Source organism: Bidens hawaiensis, unplaced genomic scaffold, assembly GCF_021521415.1.
Source record: "Bidens hawaiensis isolate Kalapana, Puna unplaced genomic scaffold, B.hawaiensis_p1.1 tig00028232_1, whole genome shotgun sequence".
NCBI lineage: Eukaryota > Viridiplantae > Streptophyta > Magnoliopsida > Asterales > Asteraceae > Bidens > Bidens hawaiensis.
In genome coordinates this window covers 85,624-106,737 of record NW_027494589.1, presented here as the reverse complement: position 1 = coordinate 106,737, position 21,114 = coordinate 85,624, and the positions used below count along the sequence as shown (strand labels likewise).

Genomic DNA, 21,114 nt, shown 5'->3' with positions numbered 1-21,114 from the left:
GTACATATCATGTAATTTAGACAAATTTAAATTGGCTTTTATAATAATAATAATAATAATAATAATAATAATAATAATAATAAAACTAATTTAACCATAAATACTTTAACGTGTGAGTTATGCCTGTACATTACAGTTGTTCGGCTCGGAATAAAATTTGTATCAAAACTTTGATAAAATAAAAATAAGTATATTCAAAAGACAAATTAGATTTGAATAATCTCATCTTTCTACAGTTGCTCGATAATAATCACACCTAATAAAATTGTAGCCACATATCCACTTTTCACACTAATTGTTTTCATAGGACTTTCTCTGTTAAAATAATAATAATAATAATAATAATAATAGTAAATAAATAACTTAACTGTGACATTTCTCATTTTCTAAACTCGAAAACCCGACCCGTTTTAGACTTTGTTATATTTCATATCATTAAATAGAATTTTTTTCATGTTATAATCATGTCCCATAGTTGTCGTGTTGTTTTAATATCTTTAACGATGTTTAATTCGCTTATTTTATGCTCGAAGCCAACCCAAACCAACTTAAAAAAAACCATTTTTGCCAAAAACCAAAAAGGTAAGTTGGTTAGCTTGAAAAAAGAAAATAATTTAAAAAAACTACTAGATTATATATAGTGGTTTTATTTTCTTCTACTTCGACTTAGAATATGAGTCTAAAAATAAGTCATCTTTTTTTCTCAAGTTTGTGATATACTATTATGTGTTGGAATCTTAAGTTATTTTTTAGTATGAAAGAACGTAGGAACTATCGTAATTTTTTTATATTTCATTGATAAACATGAATGCCTGGTACAAGTACTCAAATAGAAAACAATTATGAACCTCCTCTAACTGACTAAGGAAAATAGAGTAATCAATTATCCTGATCGACCCATTATTTCTCTACAAACCATAACAAAAGGAAACACGTGAATAATAAATTAAACATGAAGACATGTGCATGACTTATTCAACCAGGCAATATGCAAAATGACGTGGCCATTTGATTCACTTTTCGTCTTTTCCACATCCCCTCTTGAACCAAAAAGGCAAACTCCCAGCATCCATCCATAACTTCTCATTTGATAGTGGCTTTGTAAAGACATCAGCTAACTGATCATGGGTCGAGCAAAATTCCAATGCAACATATTTCTTCTCAACCATCTCTCTAATGTAGTGATACTTTATTTCAATATGTTTTGATTGGCTGTGATGAGTAGGATTTTTTGACAAGCTAATGGCAAATCTATTATCACAATAGATAGGAGTTGGCTGTGTTTGGCTTACCCCCATATCTTCGAGAATTCTACGATGCCAAATGGCTTGGTATGAGGCTCTTGCAGCAGCAATGTATTTGGCTTCAGTACTCGAAATGCTATTGTGGGTTGCTTTTTGGAGCTCCATGAAACTGCACCACTACCCAAGTTGAACATGTACGCTGATAAACTCTTGCGATCATCTATGCAGCTTGCCAAATTGCTATCACTGTAACCTTCTAAAGAAATCTCAGTTCATTTTGAATATCAGATCCCGAACTCAGGAGTTGAAGCAACATATTTCAGTATTCTTCGTGCTACACCCATATGAATTTTTGAGGGATTATGCATAAATCTGGACACAATACTTACAGCATATGTTAAGTAAATGAGTCCTCCCACCATACTCCTAAAAGTTTCACCATCAGCTTTATCAGCACCATCATGAATTAACAATTTCTCATTATAATTCATTGGTGCGTCTTCTTGCTTTCCTTTAGAAACACCAAACCAGTTCAGCAGACTTAGATCATAAGTATGTTGATGTAGAAAGATGCCATCATCAGCTTGGATCACTTCTAGACCAAGAAACAATTTGAGCAATCCTAAATCTGTTATTTCAAAGGCCTGTTCCATACCCGCCTTAAACTCCTTCATAAGGGCATTACATGAAGAAGTACAGATAATGTCATCTACGTACAAACACGCATAGATGATTTCTCCTTCAGTAGTTTGTTTGACATATAAAGTGGGTTCACTTGGGCTCTTTATGTATCCATGTTTGCTAAAATACGCATCAATTTTTGAGTACCAGGCTCGAGGAGCTTGCTTGAGCCCATACAATGCTTTGTGTAGCTTGTACACAATATCTGGGTTATCTTTAGAAGCAAACCCTTTAGGCTGATCAATATAGATTTCTTCTGTGAGGTCACCATTTAAAAATGCTGACTTCACATCCAATTGATGCACACACCATCCTTTTTGAGCTACAATCGATAAGAATAATCGAATTGTTTCAAACCGAGCAACAGTGGCAAATGTTTCTTGAAAGTCGATACCCGGCTGTTGTGAGTAGCCCTTGGCAACCAGACGTGCTTTATACTTCACACTCTTCCCGTCCGGACCAACCTTTGTCTTAAAAAGCCACTTAACCCCAACCTTTGTGAAAAAATCTACATCCCTTTTCACACTGAATTTTTTGTATCTGGATTATATAATCGATACACTCCATTTGTTTGTGTGTATCCAATGAGTATAGCTCTTTCCGAATGGGAATCTAGTTTACTTCTCAATTGGGTAGGTACATTTCCATAACACTCCCAAATGTTTTACTGGAGGTTTAGTGCCTGACAATGCAATGGAGTCTGATCAACTAAAGCTTTTGTGGGCGACCTGTTGATAGTGTAAACTGCTGTAGAGACTGCCTTAGCCCAAAGAAAATCTGGAAGTTCTTTTTCATAAAGCATACTCCGAGCTAGATTCATGATTGTTCGATTTTTGCGTTCCACTACTCCATTATGGAACCGTAATCTCTCTTCTTATTCCAGCTTGATCACAGTAGGTGCTAAATTCTTTGGAACAAAGTTCTCCTCTGTCTGACCGAAGAACCTTAATTGAGCTGCTGCATTCATTTTCAATCATGATCTTAAAGTGCTTAAAATTTTCAAATGCTTCACTTCTACGACTTAGAAAATAAACCCAACTCATGCGGGTATAGTCATCAACAAGGAGGAAATAATACAAGCTATTTCCCTGACTAGGTATTTGCATGGGTCTACATAAATCTATGTGAACTAATCCTAGCTTGGTGTTAACTCTCTAGGAGGTTGATAAGAAGGGCTTCCAAGCTTGTTTGCCAAGTGCACAAGCCTCACAGTGAATTGAACATTTAATATTAGGTAGCCCTTCAACCATCCCTTTATCATGTAAGCGTTTAATACTATCAAGATTTATATGACCATAACTATTGTGCCATTTGAGTGCCTCAGCTTCATGCTTGTCTTGAGCCATTCAATCATATTTATCACCCAATTGCCAAGAAACTTCTACGACATTTAGTTCAGTGAAGCTTGATTTCAGTCTGGTCATATGATGAGAATAACCAGAATCAATGACCCACAAATGAGACTTATTACTTACGTTGGTTGCATGGGTCATCAAGGCAAACTCTTCATGAAATGTCAACAGTAAGTGTTGAGTTCCTTCATCTTCAACTCCTGCATTATGTTCCTCATTTCTCGGCTACGTTAACTTGCTCTTCATCATTGTACCAACAATCCCTTTTTAGATGACCATATTTTTTTCAAATATTGCATTGAGGTACCTTGTTTCGATCAAGAGTGACACCTCGACCCCTGCTAAAACCGCAACCCCTGAGTGCTCCTCGGCCACGGTCTCGACCACGGGTGGCTTTGGTCGGTTCATTAAACACTTTAAGGGCATCTTCATCTTGATGATCCGGCTTCTTGAGGACTTGACAGAGGATTGAGATCGATAATTAATTCGTTCTTCATGAGATGGAGCAATCTCATGAGTTTGACGGGGGCAACCTCTGCAAGATCAAACACAACTTCAATCGATGGGATGACGTAATCATATTTTGGCGACAGGCTCCTTAAGATTTTATCCACAATTTTCTGATCGGAGATCTCCTCTGCGTACGAACGTTGGATCCATGACCCGAGAGAAATATTTTTCAATGTTTTCATCGGCTTTCATTACAAGATTCTCAAAATCACGTCTCAATCCTTGAAGCTTCACGGATTGTCCCTGTGAGTCCCCTTGGAACTCAACTTGCAGTGTTTCCCGCGTCTCCTTAGCCGAGTCACATGCAGCGATGCGAGAAAAGAGCAGGCTATGGACTCCCTGCTGAATAAGTGTCATCGCTAATGCATCCCTTTTTTTTTTTCGCTTCACGGCCGTTGTCTCGAGACCCATCAGTAGTAGCGTTCACTCCAAGGAAAACCACGTCCCAAAGTTCTCGAGAATTGAGTATCGTCTTTATCCTTATACTCCAGTGCTCAAATATTATGTGCAGGCGTGGAGTTTGAATGATTAGGGTTTTCAGCCATGAGAGTAAACATGTGCAATTGTAGGGTTTTGTTTTGTGAGGGAGCAGATGTGAATGAGCAGACTTGTGCTCTGATACCACACTGTTGGAATCTTAAGTTATTTTTTAGTATGTAAGAACGTAGGAACTCATGGAATTTTTTGATATTTCATTGATAAACATGAATGCCTGGTACACGTACTTAAATAGAAAACAATCCTCAAACTCCTGATCTAACTGACTAAGGAAAATAGAGTAACCAATTATCCTGATTGACCCATTAATTCTCAACAAACCATAACAAAAGGAAACACGTGAATAATAAATTAAACATGCAGACATGTGCATGACTTATTCAACCAGGCAATATGCAAAATGACGTGGCCATTTGATTCACTTTTCCACATTATGGGCCAACACTAGTAACCAAATGAAGCTTTGATTATTATTTTGTTTCTAACTCTTTGAAAGCAATTACTTTTTAGCTAGAACTAGTAGAGTGCCCGTGCAATGCTACAGGGGCGATATGTTGCAACGACATACTTGCTTATGCTGCTTCATAAATCAATTCGTGATATAGTGAGTTAATTTGGTTTATAATGTTAATTTTAGTTGTGTAATAAATAATAAGTATTTTAGATGAATAGAATATATATATATAAAACAAATGATTTAGATAAATGTAGCAATATGTTGATATGTAATATACTTTAACATGTAACTACATGTTTTGTAGCATGTAACTAATTAGGATAAATAAGTAAAGTTGAGGAATATATGGATAGATAACTGAATTGAAAAGAAAAAAACCAAATTAGATAAATAAAAGTTGCAACTTTTATGCTTTAAAAACTTGTAAATTGATGCAACCTATGACTTGTACCTCATAAGCCGAACATCAGTTTTGAATAAAATTTATATCAAAACGTAGAGAAAAATAAGAACGTTGTAATGGTATGTTTGAAATTTTTTTAAAACGTAATATACTCAAAGATATAAGATAAATACTAAAAATAAATAAATATGAGAAATTTATGAAGGGGGGTGAAATTTATAAATACAACTTAAAATTACACAATAATAAATACCAGATAGTATTGGAACCTGTAGAAGATGAATGGATAGAGAGGAAGCTGTCAACCGCTACTGATCAGTCTTATTGGAATAGCATCTCATCAATTTTGCTAATTGATGCAAAGACTCGGAAGGTCTTAAGCAGGCTTGATACAAACTCAATATTTTAAAGTTGACTCAAAAGGTTTACTGACTAAACACCCATAAAAGAGGCAACATGATATTAACATAGCATAAATGTAAACCTCCAAAGACCACTAATCTTTCATAGTCTAATTACATCGACACCGACAAGATGCTGGACTAGAACAGAAGAAACACCTAATCAGCTCGGTACTCCACCAAAGGGCTATTAAGGCCATTATCACCTATTGCATCCACAATACCATTTTCAGCTTCATAAAGATGAAATTATGTAACCATTCATTCATTCATATACTTTTGAATGAATACCGCTTTGTTTACAAAAACAAGTTATTACGAGTAAAACATACTCTTATATGCAAACATCTAAGCAAACTATGTAACCATTCGCTTACAAAAACTGCACAACCAAAACACATAGTACAATCCTATGCTTCCAACTAACTACAAAGAACTTATGGCAGGCAACAATAGTACCTTAAACTTCTACATCTATATCATTTTTAGCTTCGGGAGTTTCCTTTTCCAATCGAATGCCTTTGTATAACCACCATTGACAAATTCATCTCCTTAGCCTCCTCGATATCAGTTTCATCTCTATGAAGCTGGTATGCATTAAGCATGAAAGTCTCTTAGCGGCCTGTGGAAAAAAGTATATGAATGAATTCTAGTTGCAAGTTAACTGAAATTTCTTGAAATGGTAATATAAAAAAAGAAAACAATTCTATGTGCATTTAAAAACCATACCTTGTCTCCATGTAATCCAGCATCCTCTAAAGGCGAGAAAACATCAGCTGACAATACTTCGGCCCACTGTAGAAATCATGTTCATAACTAGAAACTGTAAGGCCCCGGTCTTGATAGCCCTACTTTAACGTCGGATTTACTCATAAACACTGTTCTACAAATCAGAGTTAATTAAGACATTCGCGGAAACGTTAACTTCAATCATTCGATACAAAACATTCGATCTTTTCTTTAAAACATAAGATACAACATCATATTTAAAAGATCATTTCTTCCATCTTCATATGTCAGCCATTCAATCCATGCCATGTGTCATCCTCATGCCAGCTCAACAAACATATTTACATGTGTGCATACTAAAAGTCAGCTACGCTGAGTGAGTTCTAGTTAATCAGGCAACATACAATACATTCTCATACATTCACGTATACGTATCCGAAGATACATATTCATACTTAACCGAACTTCATTCCTGACACTTTATAATTATCCATAAGAGGGCCATTGCATAATATCTATTAGAAGAACAATTACTATCACTCACAGAAGTAACAACTTGAATCACCCATAGAAGGGTCTATATAAACTATCCATAAAAGAATCCCTAGATATTATCCATAAAAGGATCCTTACGTTACCCATAGAAGAGACCCTATATGCTTTCCATAAAAGAACCACTATACTTTATCCATAAAAGAAACTCTATACCTGATCCATAGAAGGAACCATATACATTGTCCATAAAAGGTACTCCATAGAAGGAACGCATGCTCAATTATATAATATCCGTATAAGGAACGCTAATAAGGTTCACAGTCCTTATTTACGCTATCACATATCGAGTTTAGGTCCCATGGTAGTTTATGGGATTTGCCATCCTAATTTACAATGCCGGACGCAGATCTCACATACCATTCATGTACTTGCTTACACATACCTCACATATACCATAATTACATCGTAGCATACGAACACTCTAGGCGTTATTCACATCATTCATCTAACAACCATACTCCCTGACGATGCATGCAATATCCGAAGATCGTTCACGCACCTACAAGCATTCATACATACTGTCACATAATTCATCATGGCATACACTTACCATTGGAGGTAAGTGTATTAACGTTCACATTGGGTATGCACACAATCCCGAAAACATAACAAGGAAGTGGGGCTAGAAACTCACCTGGGTTCTATTACGTTCTCCGTTAATTGTTATTCCTCTCTTTAACTGTGTTCGGCTAACTGTAAATTAATTACACGTATCAATACTTGTCCAAATCGCATTATTCAAGTTTCACCATAAATGGATAAATCTGGTCTATTCTAATAGCATTGTATTTGAATACCTTGTATTCGAATGGTATTAGAATACATTTGTGTTCTAATGATCATATTGTATTCTAATGAGTCCATTGTAATTGAATGGTTTATTGTAATTGAATGATACAATGTAATTGAATGGTTCATTGTAATTGAATGATTCATTGTAATTGAATGAGTTATTGTAACTAAATGATTCATTGTAATTGAATGATTCATTGTAAATGAATGAGTCATTGTAATCGACTATAAACATTGTATGCGAGTGTACCCATTGTATTCGAATTTATCATATGTATGTGAATACATACATTGTATTCGAATGAGACATTGTAATCGAATATAAACATTGTTTGCGAGTGTACCCATTGTATTCGAATGTATCATATGTATGCAAATACATACATTGTATTCGAGTCCAAGCATTGTATTCAAATGAAACATTGTAATTGAATATAAACATTGTATGCGAGTGTACCCATTGTATTCGAATGTATCATATGTATGCAAATACATACATTGTATTCGAGTCCAAGCATTGTATTCAAATGAAACATTGTAATTGAATATAAACATTGTATGCGAGTGTACCCATTATATTCGAATGTATCATATATGTATGCGAATACATACATTGTATTCGAGTCCAAGCTGTAAGGCCCCGAACCCGGTGGCCCTACTTTAGCGTCGGATTTACTCATAAACACAGTCCTTCAAATCAGAGTTTATTAAAACTGTTCGCGGAATATAAAACATCAATCATTTGTTACAAAACATTAAATCTTTTCTTTGATACCATAACACAAAACTTTATATTCAAAACATCTTTACTTCTTTCTTCAGATGCCAGCCGTTCAATCCATGACATGCGTCATCCTCTTACTAGCTCTGTAATCGGCTCACCTGCGTGCATACTAAAAGTCAGCTACGCTGAGTGAGTTCTAGTTAATCAGGTATCATACAATTTATTCCCATATATTACTTCCCGTATCCGAAGACACATATTACTACCTTAACCTTGTATAAATATCCATAGGAGGATCGTCACGTAATATTTATTAAAAGAACCATTACCATTACCCTACCATATATAATTTCCATAGGAGGAACACTATACTATCCATAGAAGGAACACTTTACTATCCATAAAAGGAACACTATACCTTCCATAAAAGGAACACTATACCTTCCATAAAAGGAACACTATATCTTCCATAAAAGGAACACTATACTTTACTATTTAATATCCATGTAAGGAGCTAGTCACTTCCCTTGACGATACGTGCAATATCCGAAGATCGTTCACGTACCGTCAAGCAATCAATCGTATCGATCACATATACCATACACGGCATACACATAAAATTTTATCCTTTCGTTCATACTTTCTTACTTTCTTTTGTATTATCTTACTTTCATATCTTACGTTATAAAGAGCATTACGCCCTACATTCCTCGAGTATTACTAGGGCTCGGAACCCTCTTCGTAACCATACAACCATACGTTATCATTTCTTTCTTCTATTATCTCTATCATGTTCATACACATAAACATACATAACATACTTACCTTATTCTTAGCGCTGCAACCTGACAGTACGTGCAATATCCGAAGATCGTTCACGTACCATCAAGCAATCATTCATATATTTCACATTATCCATATAAGGCATACACTTATCTCTTAGGATAAGTGTATTAACAAACATATTGAGTATGCACACAGCCCCGAAAACGTAACACATAAATGGGGCTAGAACTCACCTGAATTCTGCTTCTTTTTCTGATAGCTGTAAATCCCTTCTCTATCTGAGCTCGGCTGACTGCACAAGTTACACGTATCAATACTCGTCTGATCTAATCTGGTGGCCTAGTATTAACTCACTTTAACTTATCGCTTTATAATTTATTTTCTAATCAAACTTGGCTTTAGGCGAAGTTAACCCTCGGGCGAACTTAGCTCTAGGCGAAGTTAACCTTAGGCGAACTTAGCTGTAGGCGAAGTTACCAGCTAGGCGAACTTAGCTTTACAGCGAAGTTGCCATCAGGCGAACTTGGCTTCAGGCGAAGTTATCATCAGGCGAACTTGGCCTCAGGCGAAGTTACCAGTTAGGCGAACTTAACTTTACAGCGAAGTTGCCATCAGGCGAACTTAGCTTGCAGGCGAAGTTCATCAGGCGAACTTAGCTTGCAGGCGAAGTTCATCGCGTTGAAGGCGAAGTTGCCCAGATGAAGGCGAAGTTATCCAGACAGCCGCTGTTCGGTTTCTTTTCAGCATTTTGAGCGATTTTAACACCCTTGCTATGGTTCAATATCACCCACTACGCTTCCCGACCATTTTTGGTCGCTTATACACTAAAAAGCTTGGATCTTTAAACCTCAAAGATCAAGAATCATACCTTTTTGGGCTTGTTTGGATCTCGTTTACTTGCTTATCACCACTAATCGTTCTCTCTCTTACTCGGGTCTGCCGGATCTGCCCGGATCTGCCTTCGGTCCGGCGGCGAAGTTAGTGTGTGTTTTTGGAGTGTTAGGGAGTTTGGTGAAAATGAAAGATATTTTGGGTTTAGGGGATATTTATACCCCTGAAATCCCATGGACCTAAGGCCCATTCTCATTTAACCCATCTCTATAAATCCTAGTCCATAACCCACGTCCATTGCCCGACACTAGCCCGACCCATACCAACCTCTATTCTTTTATTTAATTCCTGATAACCCGAGTAACTTTCCCTCTATTATTAAGTAATATAATTAATATTATTTTGGGATTTTCGAGATGTTACACAAGCATTGTATTCGACCATGCTGCTACTGTTTACTTTTTTTTATCATCATTTCATTACATATCACGACATTAATACCCTATCATGGTACTATATCACCCTTAACCCGTTTCCATTTCCATTTTCGGCTAAAACCTAGCTCGTTCACCCGTAAAGCTTGAACTTTTATGAGTTAAAACATTCTTAGGCTAGATCTAGGGTTTCCTTTATGAACCGTATATATTCATGAGTTCGTTAAGTCCATTTTAAACATCAAGTTTACATTTTTATGATACATCTATACCCGATCTACTCTAGGGTTAAGTTTTAGGGCAAACTGTTCATAAAAACATAACCTTTAAAGATAAAGAACATACATTTATGCGTTTTTTTGGCTACGGTTAGCTTTGATATTCAACAAAGATCTTGTATCTTGCTCGTATAGTCAAGATCTATCAAGATCTAGGTTCAGTTTTGGCCTTGGATCTTCCTCTCGGTCGCGGCCGTTATGGCAAGAGTGTTTGTGTGTAGGGAGGCTATGGTGTAGAGATGGATAGAAATGAAAAAAATTAGGGTTTAAGGGTATTTATACTCCCTTAAGCCCATGGACCTAAGGCTCATCTTTCCTTTTTGGTCAATTATTAATTCCACCTAATAGCATACTTATCCTTCCATCTTATTATTTTATTTTTTTATTATTTCTCTATTAAAACGAGTAAACTATTACGCCATAAATAAATAATATATTAAATATTATTCTTTGAAATTTCGAAATGTTACAGAAACGGTGCCAGGAAAGAAAATAGCAAAACATAAAAGAAGTTACACAATCATTACCCACGACCTAAACATTTTTAAAACTACTAAAAACTTCACAATAATCGAACACACAAAAAAGTACCTTACAAAAAAAATCCACCAGCATATCCACCTGTTAATGGCAGACAAAACCATAATAAGAAGCTAACCGCGATATAATGTAATAACAAATTAGCATTGACAATATATATATATATATATATGTGTAATCAAGAACCAACCTGCAATCATATGGCTACAGATGCACAGGCACCTGTCCTCTGGAAGTGGAGGGATTAGTTGAGTTTTTTCACTCACCCTCCGATCCACATCATGAATTGATTCAGACCCACCAGAAATATAGTTGTTGTGCAGCTCCAGGTCAAGAATTGCGAGTTTTAGCTACAGGTTAATTAACACAAGATATTAATCGTCAGATAAAAAAGTACATAATAGTGTCATACACTCGAGAACTCGCCAGATGAAGGCTAAGACTGCTAGCGTGGAAGGTTCTGGCAGCAAGGAGCTTCCGATACATCTCTTCAGGAAGGGGCTCTCCGGTTTCGTAATGTTTAGCGATACTCATGAACGTTTCCCTGCCATTTAGTTCAAAAACAACCGTGGATGTATTTGCATTAGTTTTGGAATCTGGAGGCTGTAAGTTTTAAAATACTTAACTTGTAGTGATTCTTTTTATATAGAAATTGGCGGGTAAGAAAAGTTTGGTTATTGTATATTATCTTATCAATTTATGATTCTTGCAGGTGATCTTCCTGTTGTTATCTCATGTGCCAGTCTTGCTTTGGCAGACGCATGGATTATGATGTATGATTTGGTTGCTGCAGTTTCCGTGGTATGATACTCACCAGCTTAATTACATATATTCTCATCTGCTTGTTGTAATTCAATAATGTGTCAAGTTTTCTGTTTTAGTGTCTTCTTTATGGAGTGTGTATTTTGTGGATTGATTTAATACATGACCTTTTGTTTTTAACTCATGCATAGTCTTGCCTTGGGAAGAATCTTGTGATTGACCCCGTTTCAGAAGAATAAAACTATCAAGATGGTAACTTGATGATTACATGTTTACCGTCTCGCAATGAGGTTACTCAACTTACAATAACTGGTGAATGGTCCACTCCAAAGATTCATGAGGTATGCTAGCTTCTTGGACAATGTTTATCCTCAATTGACTCATTCATAGACGAAACTGCACATCATCATCATCATCATCATCATCATCATCATCATCGTACTCAGTATATCCCACCAATAGCAAAACTATGGTAGGGTCTGAGGAGGGTAAGATGTAGACAGCCTTACCTCTACCCCATGGGGATAGAGAGGCTGCTTCTGGTGAGACCCCCGGCTCGATAGTAGTTTTGCATCAAGCCTTGGACATATTACATAAGGCACATAGCACTCAATCATCAGGACGCCGGCTGATTGGTGCATGTACCCTTGTCTTTCGGCTATCAACGCCACCACATGATGCCTGATTAACCTTCCATCACTTTTAACGTTATTTTCACAAAATTAGTAAAATAACGTCAAAATTAGTGCAATTTTACTTTTGCCCACCCGAGGGTTCACACATATATACATTATATGCGCGCACCGCAAGCAGGGCACATAGACGAAACTGCACAATGTTTTTAATTGATTTTTTGTGTCATACATTTTAACTCGTTTAATTACATATTATGATTAACAGGCAATGGAATTATGTCTAGACGCTTGCTCCAAGCTAGGAAAGATCATGAGATCTTGTTTAAAAGAATCTGCCTCCGCTTCACAAGAATGAATAGCTAAGATGTTTATTTTTTACTTCTATACTAATCACGTGAAAATAACGTTAAAAGTGGCGGAAGGTTAATCAGGCATCATGTGGTGGCGTTGATAGCCGAAAGACAAGGGCACATGCACCAATCAGCCGGTGTCCCGATGATTGAGTGTTATGTGTCTTATGTCCAAGGCTTGATTCAAAACTACTATCGAGCCGGGGGTCTCACCGGAAGCAGCCTCTCTATCCCTATGGGATAGAGGTAAGGCTGTCTACATCTTACCCTCCTCAGACTCTACCATAGCATTGCTATTGGTGGGATATACTGAGTACGATGATGATGATGATGATTTTCTTGTTTCAAAATTATATTGTTTTATGCTGCCCAACGTGCGAAAAAATGTTATTTTTTGTTTTGGCCTAAATTTTGCTTCGTTAATCCATGTTTTGTTATCTTTAGGCGTAAAAATTTGTTTGGTGGCCTAAATTTTGCTTCTTAATATCCGTTATTGCCATTCTTATCTTATCTTGTAAGTTTTGTTTGACATAATAGTTATATCGATTTTTCCTATTAGTTTTGTTGAATTAACGAGTCGGGTAACATGTCAAAAGGGTTCACGTTAACAAATTCTTTTCTTTATAATTTTGGTGAATTTTAAGTAGTTTAACCCGTCTGACATGTTTACTTGTTGAATTGAAAAAAACTGAAATTCTAACTTCCACAAATATTAGAACCTTTAGAAGTGGAATGGATTAATTGAGAGATGTAAACACTTGGTTATGCTGGCTTGAACATGACTTTGAAAGTTTTAAGCTTGATACACTCTCAATTTAAAGTTGACTCAAGAGGTTTAATGACCAAACAAGTGACTATTTGAAGGTTAATCTTGATTATTCAATGGGCTATATGGGTGGACATAAAAGTTGAGTGTCGAACTGGTTCACATAACAGAAAAAATCAACTATTTAAAAAAGCATTGATCAGTTTAAAGGTCATCATTCACATGAGAAAACCTCCTAATCAGTTTATGAAAGAAACTATAATCACTGATAATACAGCATAAAACTCGACAAACATGAGCCAAATTCCCCCCTCCACATGGCTAGTGCTTGAATCATATGCAAAAAACTCTTATACCCTTTGATCATGCAGATTCTTGATTACAACAGTTAAGTGATCGATGCACACATTACAAAATAAATGAAACACACATGATCCATATTCACAAACCAACCATATAAAAGTTGAAACCTAAGAAGAGAGAACTGCCAACCTTCATAGGACAGGAGGGGAGCTTAGCCAATTAGCTCCGAGCCTACACGGGGTCGCAAATTTCCTCATCATCGCTATCAGACATATAATCATCATATGACCTAATGTCCAATGGGTACCGAAGTACTCCACCAATGCCACCCAGACCTTTACAAAATTGTGAACCCTCTTGAGACTTGTCTGTAACAAACCCGAGTGTGCATCCAAAATTTCTATACTCATCTGCAAGCCACTCAAGCAACGGCTTCTTTTCTTCAACTTTTAGCTCTGAAGTCTGATTAGCCTCTTGATACTCGTGTAAATTCTAAACAACAATTTCACCAATTGTGATGTTTCTAAGTACGTAGCGATTTATATCTAGATTGTCCCACACGATGAGAGTCTCCACTGCACCCATTTCCAAGGATTTCAAAGTGTCAGCAACACCATACACATACTTGTCACTGTCCTGACAAAGCCCCTCAAAATACTTCCCGAGTAAACGTTTTTCTTGAACAAACTTGACATTTGCAAGAACTTATGAAGACAATGCAATAGCTTGACTGAAACCGTCCCGACCTCCATAAGCAACATCAACCACATTTAAGATTTTGGCCTGCAGACGAGGATCAAACATACCAGACCGGCTCAGCTCGCTTTTTAAATCAGCAGATCCAGCTAAGATAAGTCCAGACACATTAGGTTGACTAGATGATGGATTGATGAAAAACTGTGTCGCCAGCTCAGCGACTTTTCTCACGTAATTGTGACGTTTCTCCGTTCTAAGGCGATCAAATCGATCTGCAAACTAACCTCCTCACCCGTGTTTCTTGGGTAAACCGACGGTAAACCTATACAAAACTTCCCTCGTGCAGCCACATATATAATGTCCCAAAGAGGGTCCCGTTTCCATCCATAACAATGAAACCGAACTTGTCATCAGATTCCGGTAACTCGGTTAAAGCCTCTGTGTGAAACTTATTGTCACAGAGATAAAGTGAAGCGTTAATAGGCCTGAATGATTCAAAGTCGACGGTGATCTTTCTATGTTTCCCATCAGCAGTAGCTACGGTTCCAGTGTAGAGCACAAGCCCGTTAGGTGGAACCTTGGTGTAGAGCTTGAGTCTTTGGTGGGCTGAAGTTATGGCACCTAAAATAGAATGGCGGTTAAGGCTGCTTTTACGCCCTGTTCTTGAGTTTTTTTAAAGGAGGAAAAGGAAAGGAAAACTAAGGATAGTTAAAAAATGGGTGTTCTTAAGGATTTTTTTTAGGATGGAAAGGAAAGGATTAGGAGGAGTTAGGAGGGATTAAATTAATGTATTTTCCCAATAAGTTATCCTCTCAAAAATGGGATGATTACTAAGGATAACTAGTTTTTAATATAGTTATCCTTTCCTTTCCTCTAATTTCCTTCCAGCTCAAGAACACACCTAATTAAAAAAAATTTCCTTCCCTTCCCTTCCCTTTCTTATCCTTCCCTCTCCTTTCATTTTCTTTCATTGGTTAAAAAACTCAAGAACAAGGCATTAATGTTGGAGGTGGTTCCAAACTCGTTTACAAGCATTTGGAGGGCGCGGGAGATCTGATCACGAGGTGGCATGATAAGAGAAATCATGCTTGTACCGTTTCCTCTTGCAGCTTCCAGTGATTTGATAAGATTCTTCATTCTCCATACTTGAATGTGCTCATCAGTTTCCGCCTTACCCTCTACGATTGTGACCAACCTGCTCAATACAGAAAAGGCTAGAGCAGTAATCATACAAATTATAAGCATAGAAAAAGTTAATATTAGATGGTATTACTATTAAGAGATGTTTTTGTGATTTCACTTTTCAGATTCAGGTGATTAATTCTATACAAGCATTAATCCAAATCTTAGAAGAATTAAGCCCAATCTAGTTATTATACATTTATACCTATACCTAGTAGCCATCCATAAGTAAAAGCAATTAAACAAAAAAGAAGAAATTCAGATTCAGGTAACTCAATGCAAGCATGCATTAATCCAAATCTTATCATTACTATTATGATAATACAATCATTAATCCAAATCTTATTATTATTATTATACCAATAAATAAAAACATTTAATCCCAATCTTTTTAATGAGTCTGTCAACTTCTTCTTCTTCTTCTTCTTCTAATAATTTGAATCATTGGTCGTCGTAATTCTCCAAATTCAATGAATACAACACATAATATATAGAATCGTCAACATAACAGTTGAGTTTATATATATGCATGAGAAGAAGGAGACCCTTACATGTCCTGTGGTTGGATGAGAGATATCCTTAAAAAGAAGAAAATATTACTTGTGAGGGGAGATGGGGACGCGCATGTTAAATACCTGTTGCGGAAAAGGGGGAGAAAGGGATAGTCTTATCGGTTCCTACGCCATTCTTTATTTAAGTTTGCAGTTTGATGATTTTTAAGTCCACTAACTTTAACAATATGGTTATATCCCTCACAAAATTGTATTAAGTTGAATTACTCATAATTTTAATAATTAACTTTATTAATAATAATTATCTATAATTGTTTGTCAAAGTTTATTGTAAGTTCATATTATTTTTAGAATCATGAATATAATATTAAGAATGTCACTTTTTAATATTAATATTGTCATTTCAATGCACAATGATAAAATAAAATAACACCATGATTTAGATTAAAATTGAATAAAACCATGAGGAGGTATGTTGAGTTTCTTGGACAATGTTTGTGCTTGGTTGTTTCATTCATAGGCGAAACTACACAATGTTTTTTATTGATTTTTAGTGCCATACATTTTAAGTCATTTAACAATATTAATACTTTCTTGATTTCTAGTCTGTGGGGTTTGCTTGTATTAATATTTTTAGGTTTATCATTCATGGGTGTGTTCTTATTTTCTTTCTTCTATCTGTTTGCTCACCTAATCTTTCTTTGATTTGGTAGAACTGTTGTGGATTAAGGCTTCTTGATTTATTATATAATTACTTTGAACAAGTCAACACTAACCTTAAATCATCATACTTTCTTTATTTTTATGGCTTGCTTAATTCATGTGGGTCTTGTGATACTTTCCTTGATGTCTTATGTTTGTTTATGCTTTCTATGGTTGGTTAACTGTTAACAAACAATCTTTGACATCAATTCAACTCCAATATGAGAAAAAGGTCAAAACTTTGTTAAGTACTTTGATCATCTTACTACTTGTCTAATTGTCGTCTTATATTCCGTTTTTGTTCATGCTTTTCGGTCAGGGCTCGTTTTATCGTGTATAATTGTAGCCTGTATGATCAAGTATGTTTGGGAACAAGAAACCTCAGCCCGTTCGACTCAGATGACGAGATTAACCGAACCCACATGGCTGCTGCCGACATTGAGCAGGATCTCAGTAGGGTAAGTAAGTAAATGAGTCGGTTTTGTTTGGTTCGGTTTTCACTTTTCGGCATATATTTGATTATTGTGTTTATTTAGGGGGAGAAGCTGTTGGGAAGTCTTGGCGGCATTTTTTCAAGGACGTGGAAGCCGAAAAAGGACCTATAATCATAAGAGGTATTTAAGCAAAATAAAGTTATGTAATTTGATATTGTTTAATAAAACTTTTGTAAGTTATGTCAATGGGAAAATTTTTAGTGTTTTAGGGAGCTTTGGTAGTTATGCAGATGACCCTGATAGAAGAAAAGGTAATCATTTGGAGCAACGAGAAAAACTTGGACTGACGACTACCCCAAATAAGGGACCGTCACGTTCAACAACTCCACTTCCTGAATATGCTGATGCAATGCAGAAAGTTGAGGTATATATTTTACAAGTTTTCTTTTTTCGTCTTTAAATTCTCACAAACATCAATCCACTAAACACGGGTGGCATTAATCCATTTCTCGTTTCTTGGAATAATAACAGTATGAGAAAGCAAAACAAGACGACGGTCTCTCTGACTTGAGTGACATTGGGAGAATTGAAGGAAATGGCTGTTGACATAGGTTCTGAGATTGAGAGGTTAGTGGTTTCCAAGAGGAGGTTAATATTTGAAGATAGATTGAATATTTTCTGAAAGTTAGTTCATATTATGCAGGCAAAACAAAGCCCTCAATCTCCTTCAAGATGATGTTGACGAGATCAATGCCAGAGTGAAAGGCGCCAACCAACATACTCGCCGCCTGCTTGGATAATAATCCTATAGTGATTTCAGTTACCAATTCTTACTATTGTTGCTTACTTTGTTATGCACTGCTTGTTAGCTGTTATGGCTAATCAGGGTTGAATTTTTTTTATTTGTCACTCTCATTATATGAGTTGAATGGATTAAGGATATGTTGTCTTCTGTCAATTGCATTTTAATTGTCTATATGGCAGTCAATTAGCCTGAAAACATGACTCAGCTGCGATTTCACATAAGAAATATCGACCATTATATATATATTAACCATGAAGTTTATGGTAAGACACAAAAGAGTACTGTTCTAGCGCTACATATTTTTAAGCATGTGGTACAAGTATCCAATGCATCTATCTACCACAGATAGTTAATTAATGGCCCACATGATGTTTAATGGTTGGTTTTTATTTTTGTGTCAACAATGTACAAGTTCATTGTCCCTTCCACCCCATATCCTCCCCTTCCCTTCCGTTCTTGCCACTACCAACCCTGTTACTGCTGAAAACCTTCTGACACCGACTGTACAATCATGAAAGCTTAATGTACAACATAGAGCTGCATATAAACCAAGACCACCTAACAACCACCTCCATTTGAAGAAAAGTAAACCAGAAAGGCTATAACTTATATAGATCGGTTTTGGGTTTTTTAGAGAGAGAAAGGAGATATACATGATCACCTGATATAAAGTGAGGTGGTTGTGATGTGATGACCATGGTGTGTCTTGGTTGTTGTACATAGAGAAAGATGAGATAGATGGGGTGGTGTTGTGATGGTGATAAAGAGTTAATAAAACCAGCAACTCCCTTTTCCTTCGGTAAAAACCATGTCATTGTGTGACAAAACTAATGAAGGTTTAATTTATTGAATTTAATATTCTATATACCTATCAAAAATATTTGAAGTTTTATTCTATATTTATAACAATAACAACAATAAAGCAATAAGCTTGTAGCCACTACTCGAATAGTGTTTCCGAGTTTTCGCGTCAAATGACGGGTGTCATTGAAGTAATTAATTCTAATAGTGCTATCATATGATGCATAAAGTTTAATAATTTTTTTTCGTTTAACGATTTGCATTTCTACCATACCTCTTGCTTCTAAACTTTAATAGAGTTATCAGTTTATTAATGCTATTTTTTTAATATCTTTAAATATATTTTTTTTCTTTTATCTTTTTTATACATTTTTTATTTACTTACTATAATTAAAAGTTTAAAACTAACTTTTAACTATAAACATTTGCTTCTTTTCAGCGTCTACATGGTTTATATTAATCTATCGATATAGTTAGAGCCGTCTCCGAAAGCCCCTTAGAAATTTGGGGCATGGAACGAGTAAAAAACCAACCCCCCCTCCCCCTCTTCTAAAATCGCGTTCTCGATTATGTAATAGTTAATTTGGCAATTTTATCAATAAGTGTTACTAAAATGACTCATATAAAACATAAATAAAAGCTTTTTTTTCTATAAAAAATGAACACTAATTGTGAAAACTGAACCCATGACCTTTGTTCTCTTGCTCTAAAAGACTTTTCATTCAATCCAAAGAGTCATTTTTGTAGACTCTTGTGTTAAAACAAAATACTATATAAAATATAAATTTTATTTTTTATAATTATGGATCTCTCAGGAGAGTGGGCTCGGGTCTGTCACCCTCCTCACCCTCCCCTTGGGCCATGTCTGGATATAATAGATAACATGTCATCAACACCCTTATGGCCTTATACAACACCGCCGCAAATCACGAGTTGGATGTATATGCAATGACTTTTGGGTGATGTTATGTTTTCCTATTTTCTCGTATGTTTCAAGACATGTTACAGTAACATTTTTCAATCGCTTTTGGTATGTTGGTGCTAATCACAATTATCTGCTTAATTGACCATTGTAAATTACTATGTAAATTGTATTAACAAAACTAGATTATACTAGCAATTCTCATTCTCACTATACACACGAAACCCGCCGCATAGCGCGTGGGGTATTTTCCTAGTTAGTTATTAATTTCAAATCCCATAATTTTGGTATTTTGGTAGTCTAATTTTTTATTTGACCCATGAATTTACTTGCCTAGAATGAATGAGAGAAGAGGTAAATATTTTGGAGGGAAAAATTTGTCAAGAAACAATATGGGCTTGACACATCATCATCGAGATTTTACTTTATTAGAAGAGTAGGATTGGATATTACTAGTTTTAGAGCACGTGTCACACACGGGATGATCCAAATATAAAATTACAAGTAAAACAAGTAATTACATAATGTATATGTAAAAAAAAATATTACATCTATGCTTGTATCTAGGGGTGAGCAATAACCGAATCGTTAACCGAACCGAAGACCTACTAAACCAAACCAAAAAACCGAAAACCGAAATTAACCGAACCGCGCCAAACTCTTCCTTTTTTTCATATTTTCAAGCATTTTTTTCCTCTATTTCATGTATTATATGTATTTATTATTTAATTATATCATTTTTCATGTATTTATATCTCCATTTTATGTACTAATATCTCAATTTCATATATTTATAGTTTTATTTCATGTAGTTATACATCCATTTCATGTATTTAAGCATTAATTTTATGTATTTTTAAGCAAAATTTTAGCCCAAGTTTGATATTGGTTATTAACCGAACCAATAACCAATCAGTTTCGTTTGGTTAATGCCAATAATCGAACTGAACCGTGCACACCCCTACTTGTATCTATACTATCTGTACTTAAATTGATTTTATTTTTATCACAGATTGATTTTTTTTAAAT

General features: G+C 35.6%; 3 pseudogenes across 1 annotated transcript; 2 read left to right on the top strand and 1 right to left on the bottom strand.

Moving 5' to 3' along the window:
* Positions 1-11,812: 11,812 nt before the first annotated feature.
* LOC143576521 (exosome complex component RRP41-like) lies at positions 11,813-12,967 on the top strand (annotated as a pseudogene). The gene is made up of 3 exons (XR_013142966.1): positions 11,813-12,016; positions 12,169-12,318; positions 12,878-12,967. The product of XR_013142966.1 is annotated as an exosome complex component RRP41-like (transcript).
* Positions 12,968-14,165: 1,198 nt separating this feature from the next.
* LOC143576516 (eukaryotic peptide chain release factor subunit 1-3 pseudogene) lies at positions 14,166-15,957 on the bottom strand (annotated as a pseudogene).
* Positions 15,958-16,883: 926 nt separating this feature from the next.
* LOC143576515 (SNAP25 homologous protein SNAP33-like) lies at positions 16,884-18,357 on the top strand (annotated as a pseudogene).
* The last annotated feature ends 2,757 nt before the right edge of the window (positions 18,358-21,114 follow it).